Source organism: Triticum urartu, unplaced genomic scaffold (genome assembly GCF_003073215.2).
Source record: "Triticum urartu cultivar G1812 unplaced genomic scaffold, Tu2.1 TuUngrouped_contig_1829, whole genome shotgun sequence".
NCBI lineage: Eukaryota > Viridiplantae > Streptophyta > Magnoliopsida > Poales > Poaceae > Triticum > Triticum urartu.
Window position 1 is genome coordinate 8,859 of NW_024112285.1, and position 11,008 is coordinate 19,866.

General features: G+C 43.4%; 1 non-coding gene and 1 pseudogene across 1 annotated transcript; both read right to left on the reverse strand.

Moving 5' to 3' along the window:
- Positions 1-306: 306 nt before the first annotated feature.
- Positions 307-390, reverse strand: LOC125526773. Its single transcript, XR_007291882.1, has one exon. It is a non-coding gene; the product is annotated as a small nucleolar RNA SNORD36 (small nucleolar RNA).
- Positions 391-489: 99 nt separating this feature from the next.
- LOC125526774 lies at positions 490-574 on the reverse strand (annotated as a pseudogene).
- Between the last annotated feature and the right edge of the window lie 10,434 nt (positions 575-11,008).

Genomic DNA, 11,008 nt, shown 5'->3' on the forward strand with positions numbered 1-11,008 from the left:
AATTGTAGTTGTTTAACCATCACCACACTAACGAACATGTGTTCAAGAGAGTTGTTTGATCCAAAGAATTGAAGACAAATAAATGAAAGAGAAATGTTTCAATTCTATTCAGAAGTATAGTCCAAGCAATATCTGACTTATGATGAAATGCATAGGTCCAGCCGATGACTACACAGCAACAACTACTTCAGAATTGGCTGGAGAAATGCTTATCCTTTTTATTCTTCAACGACGTAAAAAGAAATGCCAACACAGCACCATCAACAACAGACTCTCACCCAACTAATATACTAGAACTATATCAACCAAGCATCAGTTTTAAAAAGCTCGGTTTAAGATACTTCAATGACGTAAAATCTCAGTAGCATCTCCTTGTAACATCATATGCTCAGCTGACAAACGATTCACATGCAACTCCTCTACATTATATCACACCAACATACGGAGCTGCATCTCTAGATGAGGAACAAAAAAACGTTGATGGCATGCTAAGCATCAGTTTTAAAAAGCTCAATTTTAGATCATCAAAGATCGGAAAGGCCGCAGCGGTCTAAATGTTTCACATCCTCTGCCAAGCACAACATCATCATCATCACGGAAAGGCCGCAGCGGTCTAAACAGTCAGCTATCCAAAAAAACATAGTGACCCACATCACCATTGAGCTACTGTGAGCATGTAAGGACCAGATACAATGCAGAGCTACTAAGCAAATGGGATCGGGCAGAAGGGCAAAGAGAGGGAGGTGGCTACCTTCTCCACAGGGGAACTTCCTGGTGGTGATGTTGAGCAGCATCCTGACTGGGCCCTTGACCTTCAGCTGCTTCTCCTTGGCACCCTTCACCAGATCTGAGGTCACTGTTCAACACACGCACGCACAAACGCATCAGATCGGAGGCGCACAAATCCAGCCTCATCCAACCAAGCACTAACAAACACATGAATGATACTAACATAAGCCATATAGTACTCTTGGAAGTGTGCAGTGAATACAATGAGGAATGTTTGTTTGGTCAAGGATGGGTCAGGCACCCTTGATCACAAGACGGGGCAGCCCAGGTTGTTGATGCAGTACTTGCTCATACTACCCAAGAACATCCTGTTCAACCAAAGGAACCGGATCAGCTTGTTTCTTTCATACGCGAAAGGTGACGCCTATCACACAAGCAGGCAGGCAACTGTCCTAGAAACTTCATGATCTAAATAGATTACAAGATGAACTCCCGGAAAAAAATCGCTAAATGAACTGATCTAGAAGGTTACTACAGTGCTACTACATGGCTGCACTAAAGAATGTGAAGATGCAGTTCTAGATACGTAGGATTTGAATCAATTTTGGCTGTACAAGTAGAGTTCTTCACTGTGACCGTGAGAGATTTCCATGAAGCAGTGCAAGTCAGTTTTCAGTAGCTACTACTAAGACAGACTGCCTGAATAGTTCTATCCGCGGCATTCAGTTCTATGGAAAGAAAAATGCTATGCCAAGGCGCAAATGCGCTACAGATCAAGAGAAATTTATCTATACACATGCAGTTTCATGTATGCAGGAGCAGATGTAACACATACTTCACACTGTATCAGATTCATAATGACACATCCTAGCAAAACTGAAGCTAATTTCGATCACGCAATTGCCTCCATGGGCAAAGCTCTGTAGCAGGCTTGCCTGGCCACTCAGACAATATCCTCGATCTGCAAGGGCAAGAACAAGAGTAAGTTTTGGTCACGGTAATAACATGATGATATAAAAAATGATTGGCGGATGGTGAAATGTACACAAGACAGCATGTTTTATTGCTTCCTTCTGATTGCTCACACCAATAACATCCCGGTCCTATGTTTGCAGTACAGAAAGCCACAAAGAATTTGGTGGCAGACAGAATATTTATGCTTCCCTTTTCAATGGAGCCCCAAACCAAATACACCCTCGTCAATAATGCAAGTCCGTAGATGCAATGCAACATTGGACCACTAAATGACTATGTAAAGCATGATAATGGCCTAACTAGATCTGAGATTTCACACAAGTGGCAACTATACTAGTACAGTAGTGCACCCATGTCTCATGAAAAGCACGATCCTCGTACTGCAATTGCTTATCAGATCTAAACTACAAAACGAAATGGCTAGACATCACAGATCACATGCTTAAATTAGGAACTACGAACAGTTCATGTTCCTGATAAATTCAGAAGGGTCGCACAGATCGAAGACTAATTGCCACATTCCTGGGGGGGGGAACAATTAGACCTACACGGGAAGGTAATCCAGTAATCCGATCATGGTTCAAATTGCGCATCAATTACAGCCTAAATATTCCATACCAGAGAAGATCTGACATCGAAAGGGGCGAGAGATGGGATGAGATGGGGTATGATGAACCAGGATGCCGTGCTCGAGGCAGTAAAGTACCCAGCATACATTGCCGAACTGGATTACAGGAAGTCGCCAGGATGCCGACGCCGACGAGCGTGGCCGGCAGGATGCCGAAGACGAAGTCACCGAAGGAGATGTTGTAGCTCCGTGGCGCGCGCCGTGGTGCTCCTGCCATGGGTCGGGCGCGCGAGGACGGTCGGGCTACTCCCGCTTCTCCTCCAGAGGACTTCGCCGTGCGCTGCTCCCACGTGAGCCCTGCATGTCACCCAAGGAGAGGAGAGGAGCAATATGTTAGGAACCGCGGGAGAGGGAGGGGAGGCGCGGAGTGTCGTGCGCGTACGTGGTCGTGGCGGGGCACGCCGCCATCCTGGCCGTGGACTACCTGCCTATGGTCGCCAGGACGGCGAGACGAGGCGCTGCGCGGCAAAATCCCAAGGACGGAGTGGTTGGTTGGCTCAGAGTGGATAAGGCTAGGGGAGAACGGGAGGGAGGGAGGAGCTCGATCTCGTCTATGGTGAGGGTCGTCGATGGTGGGCGACGGTGGATCGAGATCTGAGGGAGGGAGAGGGTGACTTGGAGATGGGGATATGGGATCGAGGGGCGTGGGAGAGGGTGGAGCTGCGGCGCTTGGGGGTGGGGGTCGAGCTCCTACGGAGGGAGGTGGCCGACGCACACAGGAGGGAAGGAGGAGAGGGGAGGCGATGGGGTTCACCATGGGAGGGAGCGGGGAGGGGAGGAGGAGAGGAGAGCGAGGGGAGAAAGAAAGGAGGCGGGGGGTGAATGAAAAATGTCCACGAGGACTAGGGTTTCGGCTTAGGCGGGCTTGGGGTGAGGACAGCCGTTAGATCCGCAAAAATCCAACGGTGTTCCATCCACGATCCGCGTGAAACGCCCATGGACCAGTCAAAATGCAGTACACGCATACGATGTCATGACCATCTAAATTGGTCACGGATAACTACAAAATTGGTCATAGTTAACTAAAAATCAATTTTCTATTTTTCGAGTGCTCGAAATAAGTTTTTTTGTGAAGGACCTATAATATATTTGTTGCAAAATTGGATCAAATCATTTTTCTAAAATACTAGGTCATATTTAATTCATAGTTAACCAAATAGTTGGGTGTAAAAAGTTTTGATCCACCTCTCGTGAAAAAAACAAATTTTCGCCGATTCAGTTGGAAGCGGGTCAAATTTGAACTGTAGCTGCCTTGTAGTTTGCTCTTTATTTTTTCCAAAAATCGTTTCTAGGTACATAAGTATCTATTAAATCAGAGAAAAACCAAAAGAATTTCTAAGATTCAACCACTAGCTAGCAACGGTTATTCCCGCCGTTTTGACCGCATTTTGAAACCGGCATAAAAATTCAAACAAATCAAAAAATTGGGAAACCTTCGCATTGTGTCGTTATATGTGGCCAAGTTCCCAGGAAAAATAACAAACTTGTAATACGGCAATTATTTTTAAAAAGTGTTCTCAGAAACGAGCTATCAAGTGTGGAGATCAATGGCTTTCAGGCCAAATGATCAATTTAAGGCCACATTCATGGCATAGTTTGTTCAAATGATCTCATATTGTGCAAAAGGGTGCATATTGAAATGGCAAACAATGTTGCCTAAGGAAGTTTTCATTTTCTTTGGACGAAAAAACCATTTTCCATTTTTTGAGTGCCCAAAAGGAGGTTTTTTTGTGAAGGACCTCCCAAATAATTGTTGCAAAATTGGACCAAATCATTTTTCTAAAATACTAGGCCATATTTAATGCACAATTTACCAAATGGTTGGGTGTCAAAAGTTTTGATCCACCTCTTGTGAAAAAGACAAATTTCTGCCGATTTAATAGAAAGCGGGTCAAATTTGAACTGCGGCTGCCTCATAGTTTGCCATTTATTTTTTCCAAAAATCATTTCTAGGTACAAAAGTATCTATTTAATCAGAGAAACACCAAATAAATTCCAAGATTCAACCACTAGCTAGGAACGGTCAAGCCCGCCGTTTTGACCACATTTTGAAACAGGCATAAAAAATTCAAAAAAAATCAAAAAATTGGGAAGCCTTCGCATTGTGTCATTATATGTGACCAAGTTACCAGGAAAAATAAAAAACTTGTAATACGGCAATTATTTTTAAAAAGTGTTCTCAGAAATGAGCTATCATGCGTGGAGATTCATGGCTTTCAAGCCAAATGATCAATCTTATGGCCACATTCATGGCATAGTTTGTTCAAATGATCTCATATTTTGCACAAGGGTGCATATTGGAATTCCAAACATTGTTGCCTAAGGGACTTTTTATTTTCTTTGCATGGAAAATTCATTTTCCATTTTCCGAGTGCCCGAATTGAGTTCTTTTTGTGAAGGACCTACCATATATTTGTTGCAAAATTGGACCAAATCAATTTTGTAAAATACTAGGCCATATTTGATTCACAATTGACCAAATGTTTGTGTGTCAAAAGCCTTGATCCACCTCTGGTGAAAAAGACAAATTCCCGCCGATTCAGTAGGAAGCGGGTCAAATTTGAACTGCAGCTGCCTCATGGTTTGCTCTTTATTTTTTTCAAGAAATCATTTCTAGATACATAAGTATGTATTTAATCAGAGAAATATTAAACTTTTTCCAAGATTCAACCACTAGTTAGGAACGGTCAAACCCGCCGTTTTCATCGCATTTCGAAACGGGCTTAAAAAATATAAAAAATATAAAAAATTGGGAAACCTTCGCATTGTGTCATTATATGTGATCGGTTGGCCAGCGCGACCAATTTCGATGATCGTGTACCTTTCATCCGAGCGCAACTTTCTCTTCGGGCCTCGTCTTGTTACCGAAGTGTTGCTCGATCCGGAGGGCTATACAAGAAGAAAAAGAAGAGAGTTAATATGTGTACATACCAAAAACAATTAATGCTTAATTAATATATATATATATACCTGGCCGGACTCCGTTCGGTCACCGAAGCCGTCATCACGGTGTCCTCCCCCCTCCATTCGGTCACCGGAGCCGTCATCACGGTGTCCTTCCCCCTCCATTCGGTCACCGGAACCGTCATCATGGTGTCCTTCCTCCTTCATTGTTTGATCATCGTTGTAGCCTGCTTATTCATCCTGTCTTTCCAGACCATCGGTGCATGTGTCGTTGAAAACCACAAGACGGCATCACTTCCGTGTCCGATTATCTCCCCCAACATCGCTTCTTGTGCTTCGTCTCGGGGGTGTGGATCCATAGTTTCTGCAAATATTTACAACATGGCAATTATTATTCAAAAATGACAGATGGATATATTAGTGGCAAACGTTGAACTAGCTAGCTAAGCACAATAAGGAATCATATTAGTGGCCTGGACTCGACGCTTCTCTAGGGTTTGGGATGGCCTCGACGACAACGCTCTTTTAACTTGGTAAATTTGGGTGGCCTCAAGAGAGTTTGTCGATAGGGTAGGGGCGCAGAGGGAGGGGGTAGGAGATCGGCATCATTTTTTTCTAGGGTTTGGGTGTCATCGAGAGTTTTAGTCGAGCGAGAGGGCCGGGGGGGTGCTCCCGTGGTATATATATCGACCGCCCCTCATGTCAAAGTTATCCGGGAGGGGGTTATATCGACAACGATGACATACATACATTCAACGTACGGCACCTCCGCGTTCAGCACACGTTCAGCTCGGTGACGTCCCGCGAACTCACGATCCAGTAGAGCTTTGGGAAGAGCTTCGTCGGCACGACGGCGTGGTGACGGTGTTGATGAAGCTACCGACGCAGGGCTTCGCCTAAGCACCGCTATGATATGACCGAGGTGGATTATGGTGGAGGGGGCCACCACACACGGCTAAGAGATCAATGATCAATTGTTGTGTCTCCAAGGGGTCCCCCCTCCCTGTATATAAAGGATTGGAGGAGAGGGAGGGGGGCCGGCCTCCGATGGCGTGCCCCATGAGGAGTCCTACTCCCACCGGGAGTAGGACCCCCCTTCCAAGTAGGAGTAGGAGAGGAGAAGGAAGGGAGAGAAGGAAAGGGGGGTGCCTCCCTCCCTCCTTGTCCAATTCGTACTAGAGGTGGAGGGGCCGCGCGGCTGCCCTGGCCGCCCCTCCTCTTCTCCCACTAAGGCCCAATATACTCCACAGGGGGTTCCGGTAACCCCCCGGTACTCCGGTATATGTCCGAAACCTCCCAAAACACTTCCTGTGTCCGAATATAGTCGTCCAATATATCGATCTTTATGTATCGACCATTTCAAGACTCCTCGTCATGTCCGTGATCATATCTGGGATTCCGAACTACCTTCGGTACATCAAAACACAAAAACTCATAATACCGATCGTCACAGATCTTTAAGCGTGCGGACCCTACGGGTTCGAGAACTATGTATACATGACCGAGACACGTCTCCGGTCAATAACCAATAGCGGAACCTGGATGCTCATATTGGTTCCTACATATTCTACGAAGATCTTTATCGGTCAAACCACATAACAACATACGTTGTTCCCTTTGTCATCGGTATGTTACTTGCCCGAGATTCGATCATCGGTATCTCAATACCTAGTTCAATCTCGTTACCAGCAAGTCTATTTACTCGTTCCGCAATGCATCATCATGTAACTAAATCATTAGTCACATTGCTTGCAAGGCTTATAATGATGTGCATTACCGAGAGGGCCCATAGATACTTCTCCAACAATCGGAGTGACAAATTCTATTCTCGATCTATGCCAACTCAATGAACACCATCAGAGACACCTGTAGAGCACCTTTATAATCACCCAGTTATGTTGTGACGTTTGGTAGCACACAAAGGGTTCTTCCGGTAATCGGGAGTTGCGTAATCTCATAGTCATAGGAACATGTATAAGTCATGAAGAAAGCAATAGCAGTAAACTAAATGATCAAGTGCTAAGTTAACGGAATGGGTCATGCCAATCACATCATTCTTCTAATGATGTGATCCCGTTAATCAAATGACAACTCATGTCTATGGCTAGGAAACTCAACCATCTTTGATCAACGAGCTAGTCAAGTATAGGCATACTAGTGACACTATGTTTGTCTATGTATTCACACATGTATTATGTTTCCGGTTAATACAATTCTAGCATGAATAATAAACATTTATCATGATATGTGGAAATAAATAATAACTTTATTATTGCCTCTAGGGCATATTTCCTTCAGTCTCCCACTTGCACAAGAGTCAATAATCTAGATTACACAGTAATGATTCTAACATCCATGGAGTCTTGGTGTTGATCATGTTTTGCTCATGGAAGAGGCTTAGTCAATGGGTCTGCAGCATTCAGCTCCGTATGTATCTTGCAAATCTCTATGTCTACCACCTGGACTTGATCCCGGATGGAATTGAAGCGTCTCTTGATGTGCTTGGTTCTCTTGTGAAATCTGGATTCCTTTGCCAAGGCAATTGCACCAGTATTGTCACAAAAGATATTCATTGGACCCGATGCACTAGGTATGACACCTAGATCGGATATGAACTCCTTCATCCAGACTCCTTCATTTGTTGCTTCCGAAGCAGCTATGTACTCCGCTTCACAGGTAGATCCTACCACAACGCTTTGTTTAGAACTTCTCCAACTAACAGCTCCACCGTTCAATATAAACACGTATCCGGTTTGCGATTTACAATCGTCTAGATCAGTGTCAAAGCTTGCATCGACGTAACCATTTACGACGAGCTCTTTGTCACCTTCATAAACGAGAAACATATCCTTAGTCCTTTTCAGGTATTTCAGGATGTTCTTGACCGTTGTCTAGTGATCCACTCCTAGATTACCTTGGTACCTCCCTGCTAAACTAATAGCAAGGCACACATCAGGTCTGGTACACAGCATTGCATACATGATAGAGCCTATGGCTGAAGCATAGGGAACACTTTTCATTTTCTCTTTATCTTCTATGGTGGTCGGGCATTGAGTCTTACTCAACTTCACACCTTGTAACACAGACAAGAACCCTTTCTTTGCTTGATCCATTTTGAACTTCTTCAAAACTTTATCAAGGTATGTGCTTTTTGAAAGTCCAATTAAGCGTCTTGATCTATCTCTATAGATCTTGATGCCCAATATATAAGCAACTTCTCTGAGGTCATTCATTGAAAAACTCTTATTCAAGTATCCTTTTATGCTATCCAAAAATTCTATATCATTTCAAAATCAACAATATGGCATCCACATATAATATTAGAAATGGTACAGAGCTCCCACTCTCTTTCTTGTAAATACAGGCTTCTCCAAAAGTCTGTATAAAACCATATGCTTTGATCACACTATCAAAACATTTATTCCAACTCCGAGAGGCTTGCACTAGTCCATCAATGGATCGCTGGAGCGTGCACACTTTGTTATCACCCTTTGGATCGAAAAAACCTTATGGTTGCATCATATACAACTCTTCTTCCAGAAATCCATTCAGGAATGCAGTTTTGACATCCATTTGCCAAATTTCATAATCATAAAATGCATCAATTGCTAACATGATTCGGGCAGACTTAAGCATCGCTACAGGTGAGAAAGTCTCATCATAGTCAACCCCTTGAACTTGTCGAAAACCTTTCGCAACAAGTGGAGCTTTGTATATAGTAACATTACCGTCAGTGCCAGTCTTCTTCTTGAAGATCCATTTATTCTCGATGGCTTGCCGATCATCGGGCAAGTCAACCAAAGTCCACACTTTGTTCTCATACATGGATCCCATCTCAGATTTCATGGCCTCAAGCCATTTTGCGGAATCTGGGCTCACCATTGCTTCTTCATAGTTCGTAGGTTCACCATGGTCAAGTAACATGACTTCTAGAACAGCATTACCATACCACTCTGGTGTGGATCTTACTCTAGTTGACCTACGAGGTTCGATAGTAACTTGATCTGAAGTTTCATGATCATCATCATTAGCTTCCTCACTAATTGGTGTAGGTGTCACAGGAACCAGTTTCTGTGATGAACTACTTTCCAATAAGGGAGCAGGTACAATTACCTCATCAAGTTCTACTTTCGTCCCACTCACTTCTTTCGAGAGAAACTCCTTCTCTAAGGATCCATTCTTAGCAACAAATGTCTTGCCTTCGGATCTGTGATAGAAGGTGTACCCAATAGTTTCCTTTCGGTATCCTATGAAGATGCATTTCTCCGATTTGGGTTTGAGCTTATCAGGTTGAAGTTTTTTCACATAAGCATCGCAACCCCAAATTTTATGAAACGTCAACTTTGGTTTCTTGCCAAACCACAGTTCATAAGGCGTCATCTCAATGGATTTCAATGGTGCCCTATTTAACGTGAATGCAGCCATCTCTAAAGAATAACCCCAAAATGATAGCAGTAAACCAGTAAGAGACATCATAGATCGCACCATATCTAGTAAAGTACGATTACGACGTTTGGACACACCATTACGCTGTGGTGTTCCGTGTAGCGTGAGTTGTGAAACTATTCCACATTGTTTCAAATGCATACCAAACTCGTAACTCAAATATTCTCCTCCACGATTAGATCGTAGAAACTTTATTTTCTCGTTACGGTGATTTTCCACTTGACTCTGAAATTCTTTGAACTTTTCAAATGTTTCAGACTTATGTTTCATTAAGTAGATATATCCATATCTGTTCAAATCATCTGTGAAGGTGAGAAAATAACGATGCCCGCCGTGAGCCTCAGTATTCATTGGACCACATACATCAGTATCTATGATTTCCAATAAATCTGTTGCTCGCTCCATTGTTCCGGAGAACGGCATTTTAGTCATCTTGCCCATGAGGCATGGTTCGGAAGTACCAAGTGATTCATAATCAAGAGTTTGAAGAAGTCCATCAGTATGGAGTTTCTTCATGCGCTTTACACCAATATGACCTAAACGGCAGTGTCACAAATAAGTTGCACTATCATTATCAACTCTGCATCTTTTGGCTTCAACATTATGAATATGTGTATTACTACTATCGAGATTCAACACAAATAGACCATTCCTCAAGAGTGCATGACCATAAAAGATATTACTCATATAAACAGAACAACCATTATTCTCATATTTAAATGAATAATCGTCTCGCATCAAACAAGATCCAGATATAATGTTCATGCTTAACGCTGGCACCAAATAACAATTATTCAGGTCTAAAATTAATCCTGAAGGTAGATGTAGAGGTAGCGTGCCGACGACGATCACATCGACTTTGGAACCATTTCCCACACGCATCGTCACCTCGTCCTTAGCTAATCTTCGCTCAATCTGTAGTCCCTGTTTCGAGTTGCTACTGCGAGCTCTAGTAAGGTACACATCAATAACATGTATATCACATATACCTTTGTTCACCTTACCATCCTTCTTATCCGCAAATACTTGGGGCAGTTCCACTTCCAGTGACCAGTCTATTTGCAGTAGAAGCACTCAGTCTCAGGCTTAGGTCTAGACTTGGGTTTCTTCTCCTGAGCAGCAACTTGTTTGCCGTTCTTTTTGAAGTTCCTCTTTCTTCTTCCCTTTGCCTTTTTTTCTAGAAACTGGTGGTCTTGTTGACCATCAACACTTGATGCTCCTTCTTGATTTCTACCTCCGCAGCCTTTAGCATTGCGAAGAGCTCGGGAATTGTCTTATCCATCCCTTCCATATTATAGTTCATCACGAAGCTCTTGTAGCTTCATG